Source organism: Chanos chanos, chromosome 12, assembly GCF_902362185.1.
Source record: "Chanos chanos chromosome 12, fChaCha1.1, whole genome shotgun sequence".
In the NCBI taxonomy this organism is placed as follows: Eukaryota; Metazoa; Chordata; class Actinopteri; order Gonorynchiformes; family Chanidae; genus Chanos; species Chanos chanos.
This window is the reverse complement of record NC_044506.1, coordinates 17,637,995-17,659,450: the sequence shown is the minus strand read 5'-3', so window position 1 is coordinate 17,659,450 and position 21,456 is coordinate 17,637,995.

Here is a 21,456-nt window from a genome sequence, read left to right as displayed (position 1 = left end):
TTCAACATTGCATTTAGCGCTGATTCAACGACTGAAAATCACACTTCCTGGCAGTATTTCTGATGCAGACAGACTGCTGGGGGAGGAAATGTTGATTGGCTAATTACATACAAGTGTGAATATGTGACAGAGAAACATTCTCAAAGACATGTAACAAATCAACATGCGTGTGGAGCGTCTCGCATCCACGCATGCAAATGTTCTTATATAAGTCTTTTTTTTTTTTTATTTTTCATAAGAATAAAATCCCATAAACTAAAGATGTAGATGGATGTACATTAAATGCTCCAGTCAGCCATCACCTGTGAGCGGAAATATTATTACGTTTTAACACGGCACAGAAAACACAGGAGTGCAAGTATGATTAAAGCATTTATTATATTGCTTAATACCCTGGCGTTCATGCATATTTCATTCATTTTTAAGAAGATTTTTGTTTTTATGTATGATGATGAATGTGATCATATTCATTCCATACAATTCTGAACATTTCATATCAGACACATACGGAAATGTCATGATTAAGCGTGATATTTATGATCTACATTAACAGGACATGAAAACATTCTGCTTTTAAACCTGATGTTTAACGATACTTTTCGACTGAAAAAAAAAAGTAGTTTTGTAAAATCAGTTCTGTACTCTACAGTGATTAATCTCTTGGGTTGGGCCCAGTGACAAATATTGACTATTGTTTTGGCTCAGAGCTAGAGATAACAGCAGGTTAAGTGTTTCTGAAGAGAGAGAGAGAGAGAGAGAGAGAGAGAGAGAGAGAGACTTGAGTTACCCCCGTGGAGTGGCTCTTGTCTCTGACGCGTGATGTTTCTCAGGAAACTGCTGGTCAAGTAGACAGAGAGCAGATATAAAGTCCTCTTTAATCAGGCCACAGATGAAGGGTTTGACCCAACAGCGATCAGACATACAGTCGTCTTCAAAGGGTTCCTTTTTTTTTTTTTCATCTGAAAAAAAAAGAAAAAACAGATTTTTGGGAGGGCACAATCAAACAGTTTGCCTTTCTTGCGGTGGGTTGAGAACTATTCTGAAGGCACAAACAACTATCCCCACCCCTTCATAGTTTTGTTTACTGATGTTATTTTCAATAAATGGTTCACAGAAGTGAGCAGTTACTTCAGCATCCATATTCCTCCCGTCACTTGACATTTAAGGATATAGTCACGGTACATTACCTCTCTGTATGTATATATTATATTACAAAAGTCAGCAATATCAAAATTCATACACCAAGAGAGCAATGCTTATGGATTCAATTTTACACATACATACTCTGCTTCCTCTATATATTATACCATTCACAGGCTCCATTACCTTAAAAATTGCCCAAGAAAAGTCACTGGCATTAATATGAATTGCAACTAAATACTGAGTTTTGTCTTTCTGTCGCCCCCCCCCCCCCCCCCCCCCCCCCCCCCCCCCCCCCCCCCCCCCCCCCCCCCCCCGTCCCCCTGTCACATTCTCTGGGACGTCTATGAAGTCACAATGACTTTGTGAATGAAATGGACTTGTCTGAGACGTAGATTTCATTTCACAGGTCCGAGGTCAGCATCGTCCTGGTTAGGATAAAACAGTGAAACTGATTCGTAAAAGTGCCGCTGAGAAGCATCATTTTGTCGCACCTATATTTTTTGACGAATACTTGTTTTTCTGAATTAAACGTGGAGGTTTCCAGTTTGTCCGTGCGTGTCTGGAACAAATTAGATGGAGCAAAAAAAAAAAAAAGAAAAAAAAAAAACAGTCAAAGTCAAAGGCAGCTTTCTAACCGCTCTGCCGTGACCGATGTGGGCAGCTTTCAGCATGTCAGGGTGGGCAGGAAATGACATCAGCATGCCACTGAGCACCTGCCATAACAACCCGGTGCCTTTAATAGAGGACCGTCACACACCTGTGAGCTGCTCCCTTTGGATCCCTTAGCAAAGAGTCAACAAAAACTATTTGCACGTTACCTACTTTCTCCCCCCTGAACACTGTGGGCTCTGCTTTCACACGTACAGTAAAGCTTCCACTTTTTTTCAATGGTCTTTGCAACATTACCGTTTAAGAGAAGGATGTTATACTGTCTTTTTTGAATGGAGTATGAATAGAAAGCCAGCGTACTGTTGTTCACAGGATGCGTTTGATAACCTTACATGTGGAAACACATACGGAGCATAAATGTAATATTTATTTTCCTTTCCCGTCAACAGTTTCTACATGAACCATTTCACGCCAGAGATGACGCTGTTTTAATTGTCTAGGTACTCCTCTTTCTTGTTCAGCTATTGTGAGATTTGTAAAGACGCTTGCCACACTTTTTAAAAAAAAATGCTGTTAAAATGTAACTGCTGGTTGACAGCATAGATTTTTATAATCTTTGATTTTTGCTTGTGCCATAAATAATTCAGTCCCTGAGAACAATCAAACCACTTCCTGGTGAACTACTTTCAAAATTCAGAGAGTCGGGTCTATGTCTAACACACGTAACCTACGCAGAGATGTCATGATTGGTTGCTTTCAGAATCAAAATGACATGGTAGATGAAATCTTATTTCTCTAGGCGGAGCTTTGTAGAAGTACACGGTACTGCAAATGAACACATTCTCATAGGAGACTAATAAAAAAATTTTTAAAAAAAGCTTAGATTCTTTCCTTAAGCCAGCAATTCCCACATTTCACCACACCCACACACACTTATTGTTCACATAAAGTAATACCCTGAGAACCCATGTGAAAAAGTGTGTGTGTGTGTGTGTGTATCCCCATGTGCCCGCACAGTAAAGATAACAATGAGAAAACACTCATCTATTCTCGGGATTGTGTCGTAGTTTTGGCAGTGAGGCAAGTACAACAGTGATTAACAGAATGTACCCATCCATATTTTAAAGAAGAAAAAAAAATAGTTTTTAAAGAAAACAAGCAGAAACTAAATCAAAATCTCAAACTTGGCATGTTCGTCTTAAATATTTGTCCAAAATAATGTTACTGCCAAGACGTCTGGGTTTCCTTCTTTTGAAAAGGGAGGTGATGGTTGTGAGTAGGGTAATTGCACATCTGCTAATGGTTAGCAGCGCGTTCTTGGCGCGGTCGACTCCTCTGCAGTAGAGGACAAGGGAAGAGAGGTGTGGATGGCTGGCCTTTTCTCCCCCGTGTCTGTTGGCTGGAATAAAAAAAAAAAAAGTCGTGATCCGATTCTTTGAGGATTCTGAAGTCCAAAATTTAAGGGAGAAAAATCTCCGTTTCAGGGTTTTTTTTATTATTGTTATTATTATTTATTTGTTTTGTTCCCATCAGTGATGTCACACACACTGGTACACTTTTGCAATGTGTGTGTGTGTGTGTGTGTGTGTGTGAAAGAGAGAGAGAGAGAGAGAGGGTGAGTTAGATTGTGTGAGACATAGAGAGATGTGAGCGATGCAGTGAGAAAGTAAAGGGGGGAGGGGGAGGTAGAGACCTGTCTGCAGCGTTCATTTGACTGGATGGTTGTGTAATGTTGTCACAGTAGATACTTCAGCCCCCTGGAACTGAGAAAGAGGAAAAGAGAGAAGGAGAGAGAACAAAAGCAAGGCACTGAAGTTTTTCCTCTGTGATTCTGACGTGTCCCTTGACGTCTTTTCGATGACGTGGGAGTCAGCAGGAAGTGATTTCCTGTAAAGAAAGGTGAAACAATGAGGTGCCATGCCATTTTCGGCCGACGGAAAAATTGTGACGGGGGCCTGAGTGGAGGGGTGTAGGAGGGCTGTTTGAACAGCTGGCTCAGGACTCCAACTGCAAACGGCTTGGTCCTGAATACCCCCCCCCCACCACCACTACCAGCCCCTGGCCCCCTTTTACACCTCTCTGACTGCCGCCCTATATATGGACATGGACTCGCCTATTTTCCACTTCAGAGCAGGGAAAGGGAAAAAAAATTATATGTCTAGAAAAGTTCAAATAATTTGAGCGAACCCATGACAAGGCTTCTCTCTCTCTCCCTCTCTCCCTCTCTCCCTCTCTCTCTCTCTCTCTCTCTGTCCATCACATTGTGAGAGTTTCAGTAAGATTCACCTGGCCTGTGGCTCTTGACTGAGATGCAGCCTGTTGTGTGCTTCAGCTGCTTTGAAGATATTAAACTGATCCTATGAGCTCAGTGTTGCCATGAGTTACATTCTAAATGTTCCGTTTTGTTTTTTTCTAATTGGCACAAACTCATTTCCTGTTGGATATAATATGATTACTTCAGGGAGTAATTAATCCACTGGACTGGTATTATTATCCAGTTCAGTGCTGATTCTAAAAAATCTTTGCACTTGAATGGTGAAATCGTGTTCAGTAGTGTGTTCTTTTTGTGCTTGGGAGTGTACTCTGGAAATTGTCCGTCAACATGGATCTATTTCAGCTCAAATATGAGAGGGTTTTTGTTTGTGCTAAATTGTATGGGAAATCATTTTCTTGATTCTCAAAGTCATAAGCACATTTCAGGACCTCCATCTCATATTACTCTAATATCAGATTTGAAAAGGTACTGGACACACACAGAATGCCTGAACCTGAAAAAAAGAAGCTGTTTCTTTGTCTCTGAGCACCTGGCTTTCCTTAACATGGATGTTAAGTAGCTCTATGATTAGGTGCGCTTACAATGTCAAAAAGCCAAGATCACAGGCCGCTGAAGCAACATACACAACAGTGACATCATTTTCACCTCACCTCCCACGCAAAGACACACCACATCTGCCCACTGAGTTTCACTTTCCGAAGGGAAAATTCACTCTTTTCCGCAAACACAACTTATTGCGATGCATACTTTTCGATCAAACATTTGTATATTAAGGTACGTTTTTATGATCATCCAAAAGACTCATTATCTAAAACGACTAAAAAAACGCAGTCACCCCGTGTTGATTTACCAAGCGTTTAAGAGTTGCGTTCCACGTAAATGATTTTAACTGTCAGTTAAAAAGACCTAATATTTCCGACAGTTTTCTCAATGGCCTGTGAACATGTTGATCCGGTTGTCATTTGTTCTCTCAGGGGTTGAGACAAAGCAGTGTCTTTTACTACTGCAGGATGCAAAGCAACTTCGGCTTAGCTGGCTGCACACAACAAACAACAGAAAACACTGGTAAATATTAATGCGCCGAAGTAATTGATCGGGGGGGGGGGGGGGGGTTGTCACACTGACAGTTTAATTACAAGGAAGCAATAGACAGAATGGACTCATATGTCATCAAGAGTAAACATCACCTTTCAGAGATACCATTCTCTAATCAACACCACAAATCTCCCCTGCTTATTGAGTCAACATCATAATAACACCATGACTGAACATCAGATATTTCCTGTCAGTTCCTCTTATGAAGTCAGCAAAACTGTCATTACTCTGCAAATTTTTTTCTCTAGTCACACAAGAATGACTCACATGTCTTAGTTCCTTACGCTGCACACCTATGACAGGTTTATAGACGTTCTTCATTGGTCTGTAGCCATTTTATGGCGACTGCAGCGCGGAAATGCAGTTGTCAGCTCATTGTTATGCAGCTAAGAGGACAGAAACCGGTCTATAGGTACATTAAACAGAGAGCTGAGAAGAGCAAAGCAGTGAGTGTTAATGAGAATGGACATGTTAATGGTGCCAAAAGACACTTTGCATATTTTCACATCCAAGACGCCCAACGTTGAAACTCTCGAATTTAGCTAGGAACAGAGACTCTAAACTTGAGCGAGAGAGAGGCACAGAGAACACGGAATGATACTAAGCAAAGAATGTTTTTAACGGTTTTGTTTTCAACGGTTTTGTTTTTAACAGTTTTGTTTTTAGGGTGATATAATAGCGTTCATAAAAGTGTCATAGCGGGCATATGGATGTTTTATGTAATTAAGTGTTTTGCCTTAAGCGGTTTTTGTTCAGGTAAACGTTCATCATTAGCCTAAGGCGAATGAGAACACACACGCAGTACACATATGGCCCGCACACACAACACACATGAACGTGTTCAAGACTCTACACAGTCAGAGCCCGTTTAAAGGCCAAGCATCGAACCACTGCACCACTCTGCTCTACCACGGCATCTGTGGAGATTTTTTGAAATACCCATATAAAGATGTTCAGGGGCTGTAATTCACCTAAAAAAAATGAACAGAATGCATGTTTCCCGAGTCCCCGCGGATCTCATTTGAGATAACTTCATATTAACATTTCCGGCCGAAACTGAGCTGCGTTCTCTCAAAGGCGCCTAATGAGCGCGTCAAGTTTGTTTATTAATCAAACGCCTCTCACCAGAAAAAAAAAGGGGGGAAAGTACGAAAAGAGCTTTTTTTTTTTCCCCCATGATGTGCTCTCAATGAGAGAGTAATGACTGGCTCAGATATGGAAACACCCAGATTCATCCGCTTGCCCCCCTGTTACCCACACCCCCTCGGCGAACATCGCGATTCAATCACACTGCAATTGTGCTGCCGTTCAGCAAAAAACGAGTTAGCCGCGTGAAAACTCCGGCACAGAGCTGTTCAAAACAAACATTTCCTCAGAAAGACTTGCTCTCTAGTCTGTCTCGTGGGGAGACTAAGTTGTTTACACACTGTGTCATTGAAAAGAGTTTCAGTTGATATTTGTGAAGGGCAGTTATCAAAAAGTTTGAGTTGCATGTAGCTTTTTGTTTATGGTAATGTGAGAACTCCAGAGACAATTTACAATTTAGCATTTAGCAGACGCTTTTAGCCAAAGCGACTTACAATCAGTGCATCAGTCGGATTCCTAATACCTCATAAGCAGTAAGACAAAGACTCTCTAGGAATACAAGTTACTGTGTCACTTAAGAAAGGGACCCAGTTGATACTGTAATATAGTGTTTCTGGCAGCTTCCATTCCACAGTAACTAAGTGCTCAAGTTCATTCATTCCTTTTCCAAGCCACATATCCTAATTAGGGTTGTGGGGTGCTGGGGCCTATCCCAGTGCTCATGGGGAAAAAGGTGCAAGAAACACCCCAGACAGGTCACCAGTCCATCGCAGGGCAGACGCACACATTCACACTAAATAGGAGCAATTTAGTATGTCAAATTCCCATGACTTACACATCTTTGGACTGCATGAGGAAACCAGGAGCTCGTGGCAGGAACCCATGCAGACACAGAGACAACATGCAAACTCCACACAGAAAGGACCCTGGACCAACCAGCCAGGAATTGAACCCAGGACCTTCTTGATGTGAGGTGACGGCACTAACCACCATGCTAACCACCGCTAACCACCGCTCAGTGCTCAAGTTAACTTCCATTGTCTTAGCTGCAGAATGTACCAAAATGTGGCAGCCGGCCATTACTTATACTGGACTATTAAGAGTTTACCAGTACTTCTCATTAGCCCCCACAGAGCCGGGGTACACAGACCATGCCCCCCCCAACACCCATAAGCTAATATATTGTGTGGCTCTGATCCTGATGTCCGTATGTCTTTTGCATATTGTGTGTGGCTGAATGGATGCAAACAAACTACTGACTGGATGATGTACTGTTTGCTGTTAAATAATAAGCAAGCCAATAATAAGTTAAATATGTTTTCGCATCCCCCCTTGTGGTCTGGTATATGCATACGGTCACAGCTGAAGTATCCCTCTGTCAAAAAGAACAATCAGTCACACCCACCACCCCTACAACCTGTTACAGGTTTGGATCATACAATGGAGACGGGAAAGTGAGCGTGTTGCCGTGGTTAGGAAAACATTTAACGGGCTGGGCTTTAGGCCCATGCACACTTAAGTGAAAGCGTAAGCAAAGTTGATTTGTTAGGATATTGGCTTTCAGGCTTCTGCAAACTTAAGGTACTGTTGGCTTGTAAGCTTAGATAAGTATTTGCAGGTGATTAGTAAATGTCAATGCTGAATCATTATGAATCAGTGGTGATTAAGGCTTCGATTTTTTTTCTTTGGCTGGATTTTATTTTGTGGTCCTAATTCCCAGATTCCAAAGTGATAAAACCTAGAAAATAAAAAAAAGAGAGAGAGAAAGAAAGAAAAATTCAAACTGAAGGTTCAGCATTCATTTGAAAATGCTTGGTGAACTTTGAGACACATTTGGGCTTGGAATCTAAGCTGGGGGTCACAGGTTAGCGGTCAGCCTGAATTACACTGATCGTAAGAAAAGATGGATTTGATCTTTGATTGAGAGACGGATCAGAGAGGGAATATTGAAAATATGTGGATGTAGCTAAAGCAAAAGGACTCAAATGATTTTGAATGACTTGTGGTGTTATAGCGATAGTCCCTGTAGTCCTCCTGGAGTTTTCTTTTTTAAGAACTTCATTTAATTCCCAAATGTACCCTGTGACAAATGACACCCTTGTAAAGTAAATGGATTAATAAATAATGAACACTTTGTTCGCTCGTTTCAGTAACATTTCTCACCATCTCTCTCTCTCTCTCTCTCACACACACTCTCTGTGTTCCTGTTCTCTCTCTCTCTCTCTCTCTCTCTCTCTTTTTCTCACTCTCTCTGTGTCCTTGTTCTCTCTCTCTCTCTCTCTCTCTCTCTCTCTCTCGCTCTCTTCCTTTCAGTTCTCTCCACTCCTTCTTTCTGCTTGGCCAAACCGTGCATCGTGAGCCATCTGTACTGAGAGGGACCGATCATTACCTCAACTATTTTTATGACTGTGTCTGCCGCAGCTGCTGTCTTTTGTCGTAGCTGAGATCCATCCATGCTGAACTACACAATCAATACACACTCATCCACTCTGGATTCACAGAATCTCCAAAAAAAACAGTTACTGACTGATGCTGATTAGGACCTCCTCCTGGATTTAGTATGTTTTCTGCTCCGTGGCTTAGCCCAAAACCCATCAGAACACCAGCACTGCCTTGATTATATTTAATAAGAACAGAATTTATGGGCTTCAATGGGCCCGCCAGGACCTGTGAATCAACCAGAGCCAAAACCACCGCTGGAATGTGCAAGTCTTTTGATTCAAAGAGTAGAGGGCCGTGTTTAGAAAAGTGAAAAAGGAAGAGAGAAAGATTTTGTGTATCTGTGTATGCATTTGTGAGTGTGCAAGTGTGTGTGTATGCTGTTTGTGTTTGTGTGTGGTGTGTGTGTCTATGTGTGTGTGTGTGTATGTGGGTGTGGATGTTGATGGGTTTTTTTTTATGTGTGTGTGTGTGTGTGCCTGTGTGTGTGTATGTGGGTGTGGATGTTGGTGGGTTTTTTTGTATGTGTGTGTGTGTGTGTCTGTTTGTGTGGGCGGTTAGTGGCCAGTCTGTTGAACTCCCACTGTTGTTGTTTAGCAACTTCAGAGCAGTCTCCTGCTCCCTCACAGTGGGGCGCCATTTTATAATGATTAACGCCGTGAGCGTTGGTTGGGTGATATTTTCTCTACCGCGCTCAACCTGGTGTCCGACAGACCTCCCACCCTCCGCCCTCTTGCATCATTCCTGAAAATCTTAATGACTATCATCAAAATCTTTAACAACAGTCATTTTCCACGCTTAACAACAGAGAGTCAGTCACACAAAAATTAGCGTTAGCGATTATATCCGTTTTATGTGCGGTTTTAATACAAGGATGAATGGGTGTGTAGACGTGTCATTACACCACCCCCCCCCCCCCTCTTTCTGTAAATAGAGACGATCAAGTAAAGTCATTGCTTCCACAGCCGACGGCGGAGCAGTCTTGGCGTTTATGTCCTTCTGTAATGGTTCACCGGCTGAAATGACAGTTATTACGCGAGGCCCGGTCAGGTCTTCGGACCACAAATATATAATTAGACGCTCACTAGACTCCGCTGGAACCGGTCGACAGTACGGCACGAGGACGCCAAACTGCTGTCCGTTTTGTTTAACAGGAGTGTCAGACCACTAATGTGTGGCTCTGTCATGTTGCTCTTTATGGAAAGTGAGGTAATTTGCTTGGGCAACACAGTAAGAGCTGATGTGATGGGTTGAGATATATATATATAAACCATTCAGTTGCAGTTACACCAAAGGTGTTTGTGGTGGAGCTTCAGTAACATAATAAGGGTTTAGTGTAGGCTACTGAGGGTAGAGTCATATTGCTTCAGGGTTAGACACCTGCACTTGGAGCCAGTTCAAACAGAGAAAAAAAAAATGAAGACATTGTGTGTCTTTCAAGAAACAAACAGGAAGGAGAGATCCCAGCTGTCTGTGTTGGAACTGCACTGTCAGTAAGATGCGGCGTAGACACAGAGCACGTAGCCAAGTGTGCCACGTGACACTTAACATCTCTGAATATTCTGACAAAAATGAAAAAAAAAAACAATAAAACAAAACAAAAAACAAAAAAACGTTCTCATCTCGCTGCATTGTTCGAGGAAAATGTCTTTAAACAGTATTGCAGCATGTCAGCAGCTCCATTCCAGTACTGTGAAACTAAACGGCCATATATTTTAATGTTGAGGGTTTTTTGGGGGGGGGGGGGAGTTGGGTTTCTTTCAACATGATGACGCTGTGCAGCTAAGCTTAAGTGGTATTTAGACCCAAACTGAATGTGACATTAAAAGCCACAAGTCCACTGCCAAACAGAACTCTTATGACATGAACTGTTTGTCATAAGCTGACACCATGGATATTCAAAGCTCTGAGTGGAACCTTTTTTTCTCTCCATCTCTCTCTCTCTCTCTCTCTCTCTCTCTCTCTCTCTTAAACGACTGTGTGTGTGGCAAAATCGAGGTTGTTGGGTAGGGTGGGGGGCTCAACAAAGGGATTTTCCTGGGAGGACAATTTTCTGAAAGCCTCCATTCGGGAGGGGGGAAAAAGGAGATCATATGTGATGTCAAATCTGTGTTTTGGATTTTTTTCTTGTTGTTGTTAAAAACCCCTAATGCAGCTAAATACTGGCGTTTAATGACTTGTGTGAAAACAACATCTGGTGATGTACTATAGAGTTCTGTAAAGACAGCCATTTTCCAAAGCATTTTGTGGGGCCAGGAAGAGGGGGGTGCATTTAATGGTTGATTCAATAGTCCCCCCACCCCCCCTCCACCCCACCCCCGCCTTTAAACTTTAAACCCATTAATGAGAGGGTGTTTCCACTTTAAGTAATTCCATTTGTCAGAAAAGGGTTTCAGAAACTTTGCTTTAGAAAGCAGTCCAGTGAATGTAAGGTCCAGTGACTCTCCTATTTTGTTGTTGTCGTTGTTGTTGTTGTTGTTGCTCCCTGTTTCCTCCTGGTGTTGGGAATATAGGTGGTTTGGGATTTGATTACTTCTGTCTGTTTCCATGTTGTCGTTAAGTCAAGACAGACTGGCATGATACTCTGTTGTTGAATGGAAACATACAGCTGAAATGAGAATTGACTAATAGTCTAATAGTCTAGATTTAAGATCGGCAGCCTTGTCCGAGCAGCCCAGTACGTCCTAGCATTTCCAACAGCCCTGCTCAGTCATGGAGATCCAGGTAATCAAGGCCTTGATGAGAAGATTAGATATGCCTCTTCTTCTCAGGGGTGGACTTTTCTGACCTCTCGTGGGACACTAGTAAAAAGCCCACCCTCCCTTGTTTGTTTTTCTGTCACTAGTTATGCTCTTTTGCATTCAAGGGTTTGGGTTAGGACCAGAGGAGGGAAAATATGGTCCTAATTCAGTTTTTTAAAAACAGGATCTCATTAGTGCTTAAGCTGAGGGATGGACAGTCAACACTCTGGAAAGTCTTCGGGTTCAAGCCGTTTTTCTCCATCCTTACAGAAACATATCTGACTCAGTTAGTCAAGGTCCTGATGAGTTTCTCAAATGTTAGGATTAGTTTGTTAGATAAGGGCTGGAACACAGTCCTTCAACAGTGTGGCCCATTAGGAAGGGGGGTTCGGATCCCCCTACTTCTGCTGAACATCGGCCTCCAGCCTTCAGCACCAGGTACAGTTCCTCTGTCGTCCAGCAGAGGCCAGTGTTGCTAAATTGCTCCTGTAAGGAATACTGACTAAACCATGGTAATACACCTACGCGTATCTGGGGTGTTCTAGTCTTTTTAAATGTATGAGTGGTTTCAGTCTCTTTCACATTTTACTGACAGAAGAGGTGGTGCAGGGATTTCGTTGAAAAAAAATGCTCCTGGGTCAGAGTAGGTTATCCAACATTCCATCAACTGTATGGATTTATGGAATTTTCCATCTGATCTTTCTTAACGCTTTCTCTCGTCTGTCGAAGAAGCGGACATCACAAGTTGTCTCACATTTACACGGCAGCATCCCGCTCTATGCGCCAGCATGTGACGGGAGTTCTGTCACAGAGACAAAACAAAATCAACCTTTTGACCTCATTCAACGTCCCAACTGTAAAATAAATCAATAAATGCAAAATCATTTAAAGAAAAACAAAAACAAAAACAAGAAAAAAAAAAAAAAAAAAAAAAAACTCATGAACCGAAATCTGCAATAACAGTCTGTCTCGTTTCAGCTAATCACAATGGCACGTGTCACGCCAGGCGAAAAGCGGCGTGTGTCACAGAGCGCGGTGCTTTGAACAAGACTAATGTCCTGTGAGAGAACAGGTGCTAAAGAGACAAAGCGCTGGGACTAATGGAACAGAAAACAGCAGACAAACAAATCAATTCCTCTCATAGTTTGTTTTTGTCGTACTTTGGACAGAATGGTGTGCACACGGAGAGACGAGTCTCCGAGTCACGATGACTCATCGTTGCTCTTCACTCGACCAATGAAGAGGCAGGAAAATGCCAGCGCTATTAGTCTTCCGACACAATCCATCTTCCAAGAGTTTTATTTGTGTTTAATTTTTTTTTTTCTCTCTCTCTCTCGCTATGCCAAGGGATAGAGGCATAAATGAATCACCTAGCAGCCTGCTTATTCAGTGAAACGGAGAAGCATTAGTGGGGTTGAAAAGAGCATCTAACGCTGCCCGACTTTGTAGATAAAACTCCAAAGCAATTGTTTACGCAAGCCCAGGAGTAGCATTGATCTAATCCCGCTCCGGTGAAAAGAGATGAACCGAATCCTGTTCAAAACCTCTCTAACTCCCGCACCATACCAAACAGCAAGTGTACTCATGAGCTCTACCTGTGTATTCACAATAAAGCACTTGATATACAGAATCATCAATCTCTCCTTGGATACTGGAGTTCTTAAACAATACCAGGTGTACGCAACTCAAAAATAACCTTTTACCATGTGCGAGAAAGCAATACCGAACGCATACACTGTGACACTGGGCCGGGCTGTCAAAATCTCTTATGAAAGTTTCACGATACAACTTATTTAGGAGTATGAACCCATTTGAACCGTTCACCCAATAGCAGAAAGAACATATCTTAGGACAAGGTCACGTCCAGCTGGAAACGATCTCATAAAGTCTGAGAGTGACAAGACAGTCTGAACTGATTGGCCACATCACTGTTTATCTCCAGACTCTCATTGGCTGGAACACAGGGTGGTGGTGGTGGTGGTGGTGGTGGGGAGGGGGGGCTGGAATAATGTTCACATGCCTTCAGTTACAATGACGCTGGTTAAGAGGAAACAGTTGATTAAGGACATTACTTAGGAATGACTCCAATTAGCTGGGAGAATATCATTCTCTGGATGCTTGTATTGATGACAGTGTGCAATACACTGTGTGAGTTTGTTTGTTTGTTTGTTTGTTTGTTTGTTTGTTTGTTTGTTTTTTAGAAGGGGCTCTTTCACATTTCAGAGGCATATTCAAGTCGCCATATTTAACAGGCACTATAAATGTCACAGTTATTGCCTGTGCTGTGTATGTCTTAAAAATTACATATAGAGGACACGTTCTCCTTGAATATTTCATTAGTAAACAATATTACTCCAAATGTAGAGTCACTGCCATCACCGCTCAGCGTGCGGTAGGAGTTGTTTGCATATGTAATGCAGAATTTATTGCATTGCACATGAATGTAATGTATGATGACACGAGCATTTGCCTAGTACACATCCGAACGCGCTTAAAGTGCCCGAAAACAAAAAAAGAACAAAGAGGGAGTGAAGTACCACAGAGAGATCTCAGATACCTTAGGCCGGCTGCTCTTCCGAACAGAACAAACTGTTCTGCTCCGTCTTCTTTCCAAGAGCAGATCGCACAATTCGGCAACACAGCTACTGTGTGTCTGTTGTGTGAGCTAAAGCCCAGAGGAGTGGTGAGGAATCAAAATGCAGACATAGTGATACATTAAAACAACTATTTTTGTGTTCATGGGGTAAGATGTTAATGGTAAAGGTAGTGATACTGGTGTGATGTAAGGCATGTGACTGGGGGGGGGGGGGGGGGGGGTAGAAGAAGAAGTTTGAAAGTAGAAAGGTTTTGTATGGTGGCCGTATGAATCACGGCCGAGCATGGCGTGCGAGCGTCGTGTCGCCGCGGTGATGGAGAACATTCGCTCGTCTCACAGGCACATTAGAGAAGGGCAGATTGTTAATGAACGTTTCAGTGTCAAAATGTCATCTATGTGTAACCGGACAAGTTCTACCATGGTGAGTGTGCTTTCTCTCTCTCTTTCTCTCTCTCTCTCTCTCTCTCTCTCTGTGTCAGAGGGTGACAGTGTGACACTGAGAGAGAAATACAGTATAAGTGTGTAGGATGGAGACAGATAGTGAGTGCTGGTGAGAAAAAGAGAGAGAGTGAACGAGTCAGGTCATGATGGGGAAACATCTGCGAAACAGTGTGCCGTCATTTCTCCTAACACGCATCAAAGGCTTTGTAATAAACCCACATTTTTCATTTCTCTAATAGCTTCATGTGAAATGTCACAGTGGCTTTTCCCCTCCATTTGAGAGGGTTCAAAGAGGATAATGATTTTGAAAACAAACAACAAAAAAAAAGCTAAATATTCGAAACACCAACAGGCAATGTAGTAACAAAAGCACAAAGCATTAAAGGGAGCGTTTGCTTAAAAGTTACCATCACGCTTTCCTCTAAACCTTCATGGAAGCACAGATGGAGGTGACGCACACCAAGTCACTGATATGAAATGTCTGTGTTTTAATCATTCTGGCCCTCTGGTCAGCAACATGTAAAGTCTCTGTCTCTCTCTCTCTCTCTCTCTCTCTCTCTCTCTCTATCTATCTATCTAGCTATCTATCTCACACACACACACACTCACACACACACACAAAATCAGAGAGAGAGAGAGACAGAGAGAGAGGGAGAGAATGTATGTTGGCCAATATGAACTCCATTTCATAGATACCAGGTTCTCATGACAGAGTACTCTCATATAATGACTTTCATACTCCCTTAACCCAGTTTTGAATGTGCTGTATCTGTGAAGAGGCTTTACTGAAGTGTTTCCAGATGCCTGATGTCAGGAATCATCTAGTCTCTGAAAGTCTTGTGGTGTGTGTGTGTGTGTGTGTGTGTGTGTGTGTGTGTGTGTGTGTGTGTGTGTGTGTGGGCTGGGAGGGGGGTGATGATTGGGTGACAGGCTGAAAACGGCTCTTTTTCCTTTATTTACTCTAAACCAGACTTCTGCATTAAAGCCTCACCTTCATTTCCTGCAGAAGTTTGTGACTGCCATGCTCTGCTTCCCACCCAACCCCCTCCCAAAAGTTTCCATTACAGGCAAAACGTGATGGTGCCCAGCAGTTTAAACACGAGAACCTACGTTCCCAGCAGTTTTTGCAACATATAGCATCTGTCTGTCTACTAATACAGGGTAAATATAGTTGTACTAAGACAAATACAGAGTTGTTCACACTCTCTTATGGATAAACACAAATGTTTGCTGAAAGAAACAAAAAAAGCTTGTAGTCTAGCACAGTATGATGCTATATAGCACACACACACAGAGACACACTCAGTTACAAAGTTTTCATCTTCTATACACATAAAAAAGGATTCATTAAATGAAAAGATTCCGTTTGAATTCAGTTCTCGGTGTAATCACTTCTTTTTTTTTTCTTTTTTTTTTGATAAATGCTTTCCTTTGGAGACTTTGTTCTAACTAAGACCAGTACTCCTCTCACTGAAGTGCACGTTGTTGTTTTTGGCCATGAACTGATGTAGAGTTAAGTTTGATTAAGGCTTTTTTCTACAAAAAAAAAAAATCATAAACATAAACTGAGTGTAATCCTTTTGAAGTGGTAAGCAGTTCATTTCACAGGATGATTAGCAGATGCTAAATACAAAGACACCAACTTTCTCCTGCCGAAGACCTCAAATAAGGAACAGGAGATTTCTTTATTTTAGTTTCTTTGACCTTGTTTTGCTCACTGACGCACTGAAAAAGCGTAAAGATTCATTCCAGAGAGGCCGCTACAGTCCTGTAGGTCAAGTCGGTCCAAGTTCCTAGAATGTTTTTCACAGATAATGAGGGATGTTTAAAGCAGGACTGTATGATGGCATTGTGAGGCTCTGAGCCATAACTACATTTTAAAGATGAATATCTGTTACATGCAGTGAGATCTTCACTGAATATTGTATAATAATTTCAATCCTGGTTGCAAGTACCTGTGCTGGGACAAAGTGCTTTCACAAAGTCAGATTATTCAGTGGCAGACAGTTCACTCAGTGAGTCTAGGGACAGAGGCTATGATGGCTAAAATGCCATTTTCCACTCATATTAAATAAAAGTATTTGCGATCCGTTGCGTAACTGTACCAACGTGAGTGTGCAGAGTGTTTTTTTTTTTCAAAGGACTGTCGTTTCTAACTTTGTCGGTATAGCTGTGGCAAGTCGCAAGGACGTTTAATATTTTGAAAAATAGACAAAAAATGGTTTGTCCCTCATTTTGACTGAATATTCGACGTCCTTTCGCACTCCAGTGTGGAGCAGCTCTTGGAGGCAGCGCTCTGGACTATGGTTTGAGTAGACCATTGGTTTCATGTGGCCATGTGTGAGGGGGCGACTTTTTTGGGGGGGGGGGGGGGGGGGTGTTGCGGGTTTTTTTTTTGAGGAGGAGGAAGCAAATCTGTTGTATCATTGCATTGACATTGTTTCAGAAGTTGCTCTAGATAATCTCGAGTTGCTCTCAAAAATGGCAACATTTTCTTAAACTAATCCACATTTGAACCTTCTGGATACCAGCAAAATCTCTCCGAGCTGTTATGCACTCAAAATACTTACTTATGAAAGAAAGGCCTGTTTCCTCAGACCGTCTGAACTTTTGAGATTTTAACTGTTACTAAGATTACTGCTTTACAGTTGCCTCTTAGACCTTATCCAGACACTCAGATTCAAGCCAACATAAATAGCTCTGCCCAAACTACATGGCAGACATCAAGACAGCAACCATACATGGCCTGCCTATTTCTCCACTAACCCAGGCACCAGGCACATACCCACAGTTAAACACTCCAAGCCGTGGAAAAAAAAAAAAAAGACAACAGTTAACATACATATGGGCACTTAAGCACTTTCAATATGAGATTTAAATATGAGAATATACATATATATATTTATATATATATATATATATATATATATATAAATATATATATCTGTATGTGTGTGTGTGTGTATATACTTTTTTTTTCTAAAGCTATGAGTGAACTATGTGCTGAGTTAAACTCATTACTGCCTGCTATTCCACCGGTTGCTGTGCAGAGAACATTGGGCTTGTTGGAGAGAGATTAGCACAGCTCGAATTTTGTCTGGCACCAAGTTAGCCATTAAAAACACTGGCGCTCTCGTTGCCCACGTTCGAGTTTTAAGGGGGATCGTGATGAAAAGACAGAGGGAATACCAGTCACCAGGAAGGAGCCCATTATAACAGTCCAACGCAGGAGCGTTTAAACGAACCGGCAGACACGTTCAACCGAAAAAATACGCCTGCCGTCCTGACAACTGGGGCAATGAGGCTCTTTCAAGCACAAACTTCAACGGGAGATTTACGTCTTTTGGGGGGGGGGGGGGGGGGGGGGGGAAGTACTCACGGGTGATGTTGGACCTGCTGGAGCAGGTCTCTGAGAGAATTGTGATGCATCAGTGAAGCAATAGAAACCACATCTGTCTGTGATAGTGTCTGATTACAGCGAAGATTTGGTCTAGACCTGATCCAGAGACAGAAAAACAGTGTCTTCACATCTTCCTAAAATGTTAATGCAGTGATCAAGCTTCTCAAGATTTCAAAAACAGCACAACAATTAATTTATTTGAATATATAGGGCTTAAATATTAAACACAACATGTATCATGGACCTGGTGATTTCTGGCCCAACTTTATATTATTTTCATTGCAGCATTTCACACCTACCCCACATCTCTCTCTCGCTCTCTCTCTCTCTCTCTGTCTCTCTCACTGAGATGAGAGGAAGAGTGCTGCCCTCCCATCTGGGCCCTCAGAACAAGCCTTTTCCTTGTGAAGACCTCTGTTTACTCAGAGGTGTTCTCTCACATAGCTGCATTTCACTGCCTGTCCTGCCTGATCACACCTCTCACACAGCATCCACTGGAGCCCACAGATTGTGTATGAGTGTGTGTATGTGTGTGTGTGTGGCTCTCTACTATACAGGTCCTTCACTGCATCGTTCTGACTGAAACTAATGGAGTGTGGCATGTAAACATTTCCTGTTTTCTGTATTAGCCTGTATACAGGAAATGTTTGGAGTCTGCTTGCTTTATTGGAAACCCTTGGAAGACTAATTTCTACTCTCCCTCTCTCTCTCTCTGCCTTCCTGTTCATTTTTTTCTGGATTTAATAATATATAATTAGGGAGGAAAACATGTCAACAGACTAGTGTGAAAATATTGCATTATTCATTCAGATTTCTATGAAAAATGAAATGCGTATCCACGTCTCGAGTATTCAGCTATTAAGAAGAAGGGGAAAAAAAGGTAAATCAAACAGAAACCTGAGAAATTCTGTCACAGCAAACTCAAACTCAAACAACATTTCCATCTGAGGTAGATTACTGGAGGATCGGCGCGTTCTCAGACAAGCAATTTACCTCACTGTTATGGCACCTAACAGATCTGTGTTCATCAACATTTTGGATTTGTTTTAAAACAAACAAACTCAAATGTGTATTTTCATTTTGTTTTGTGAACACACACACACACACACACACACCCCTGAAAAAAAAACAAAAACAAACAAAAAAAAAAACAGCTGGTGCCACATTGTCTGAAATACAGTGCTGTGATACATCATCCAGTGTTTCAGAGGTTCCCTGATTTGTAAGCAGCGAGTGAGAGTGACTGTCTAATTAGATGCTTACCAAGTAATTAGACAGGTGGTTCAGACAGAAAAAAAAATCAAAGCAGAGATGCTTATTCAATAAATGAGAGCAAAACAATCTTCTCAATTATAAGTCAAAATCATTTGTGGGGGGGCGGAAAAAAAGAAAGAAAAAAATGTGTTTGTCATATTATCTTTACACCATACTGGATCATAACATAGGGTCTAAGTATAAAGTTTATGTGAAACCAGAACCTCACATTTGATAAGACGATAAGAACTAAGAAGGTAAGAGATCAAGATTATGTATCTGCTCTTGATTACTTGAATAAGAGGCTTTGTCTGGAGACAACAGTTTGAGTGAATAATTGATAGTTATATTTTCATTTAGGCATTCTGCAGATGCTTTTGGGCAAAGCCACGTTATCAAAAGTATTGACTTAAATCAATATGTGTCACTACACATAAGACAAGCAGCACTCCTTGGACCATGTATGGATTCGGCGTCTTTCTGGGTGCAGATTATTAGAAGTGTTTTTAAGTATACACCTTGCAGTCAAGTGAAGTGAGGTTAGTGGTTAAAAGGTCAGAAAGATTTGCAAGGGAGTGAGTTTTGTGATCCTCTTTTGAATGCTTCCTACATGTCTGAGGGTTGGTGAACAGATGCAACTTATTCCACCATTTTGGAGCTAGATGTTACAAGATTCCAGACTGAGACCTTGACCCAAACCCAGTGAGTCTCTCTAGGCATCTGAAGCAGATCTTAGTATGTGTTCCCAGGAGTAAGGTATGACTGCAGGTCGGATCTAGGCAGGTGCCGTCCCATTGGCCGATCTGGAGGCCAGCATCTAGGTCTTGAACCTGATGTGTGCGGGAAACAGGCAGCCGGTGAAGACTCTTGAGGTCATGTGAAGTACTGTACTGTCAGTTGAGATTTATAAGACAAAAATGTAGGCCCTTTGCATGACATCATACTGGATATTCCTTCCAGCTGGGTTTTGTTGAAATTGTCTTTGGGCTCGATTCAAATATTTGGCTATATTCACGTCCGTTGTAAAACTCTCAGGGTTGTCTGAGTCGATTTGAACGGTAGAGTGCATTTCTCCAAACTTGAGTCACAGTTCTGGCAGGATTTTTATATCACTTCTATTAAAAGATGTCTGGTTTTGAGATGGGGGGGGGGGTGGTCTCATTTTATGCGAAGGGTGTGTATCAACAGCATGTATTAACAATGTGTCTCGGCTTATGTCTAGTGACTTGTATACTCGACAAATTCACCAGAGTTAAATCAACACGGAGAGTGTTTATCAATTCACTAGTGTTAAATCAACTCTGAGAGAGTTTATAAATTCACCAGAGTTAAAGCAACACGGAGAGTGTTTATCAATTCACTAGTGTTAAATCAACTCTGAGAGAGTTTATAAATTCACCAGAGTTAAAGCAACACGGAGAGTGTTTATCATTTCACCCGTGTTAAATTGACTCTGAGAGTGTTTATATAGTCCCAGTGTAGACCAGTGTGAGACAATATAATCATTCTCAACACTTAAATATTCATTTATCTCTGGCAAACGTGTTGTGTGCCTTGTGTGTTAACGTATAAGCAGAGTGAGGTGAAACTGTGCAGGTAGCAGGATGAATCACCTAAAGTTGAAAAACACACATCCCATGTTTGATGCTCCAGAGTCAGCCTCAGCCATGTGGAATAAATTCACAGCTGCACATTGCTTGCTAGCAATCTAGTGCTTGACAATAAACAATATTTGGAAAAACATTTAACTGCTGTTACTGGCTGGCTTGGATCTGACGAGAAGCAGAACACTGCTTTGGTGTCCTGTTGTTCAGTTATTAAGAAACATTGGTTTAAACTGGTACAGTCCACCAATCCAAATTGGTGTCATTAATCTAAATAGAGCGAAGTGATCCGAGATTGAGTGATACACACTCTAAACTTAAGTTATGACATACATAATCATTTCACAAGAAGCTAATGAAGATTATGACCGTTCTGGCCAGTAACAGTGCTGCGTCAGAAAACAACACTCTGTACATTCTGTTCCGTGTAAACATGGGCAAAATGTGAAATGTGGTGCTCAGAGTGGAGTTTGTGGTTTTACTTCGAACTCCTAATTAGGGAAATAAAAATAGCATCAGTAATAGCGGGAGAGATGCCATTAACAGCCTCTATGGTAGAGAGGTAAAACACTGCAATGTGAAACGTTAAAGATATGCCGTTTTAATATAAACACAGCTAAAATGGATCTGAGTGACATTTGCCTCGTCTCCAGTGTTCTTTTGAATCAGATACTCTGAATTATGCAGGGGAAAAAATCATTTTGGGGGTCTAAAGAGATAGAATAGGTTAGAGTAAACAACACACCTGGGAGAGAAAAGACTTTCATACAGTG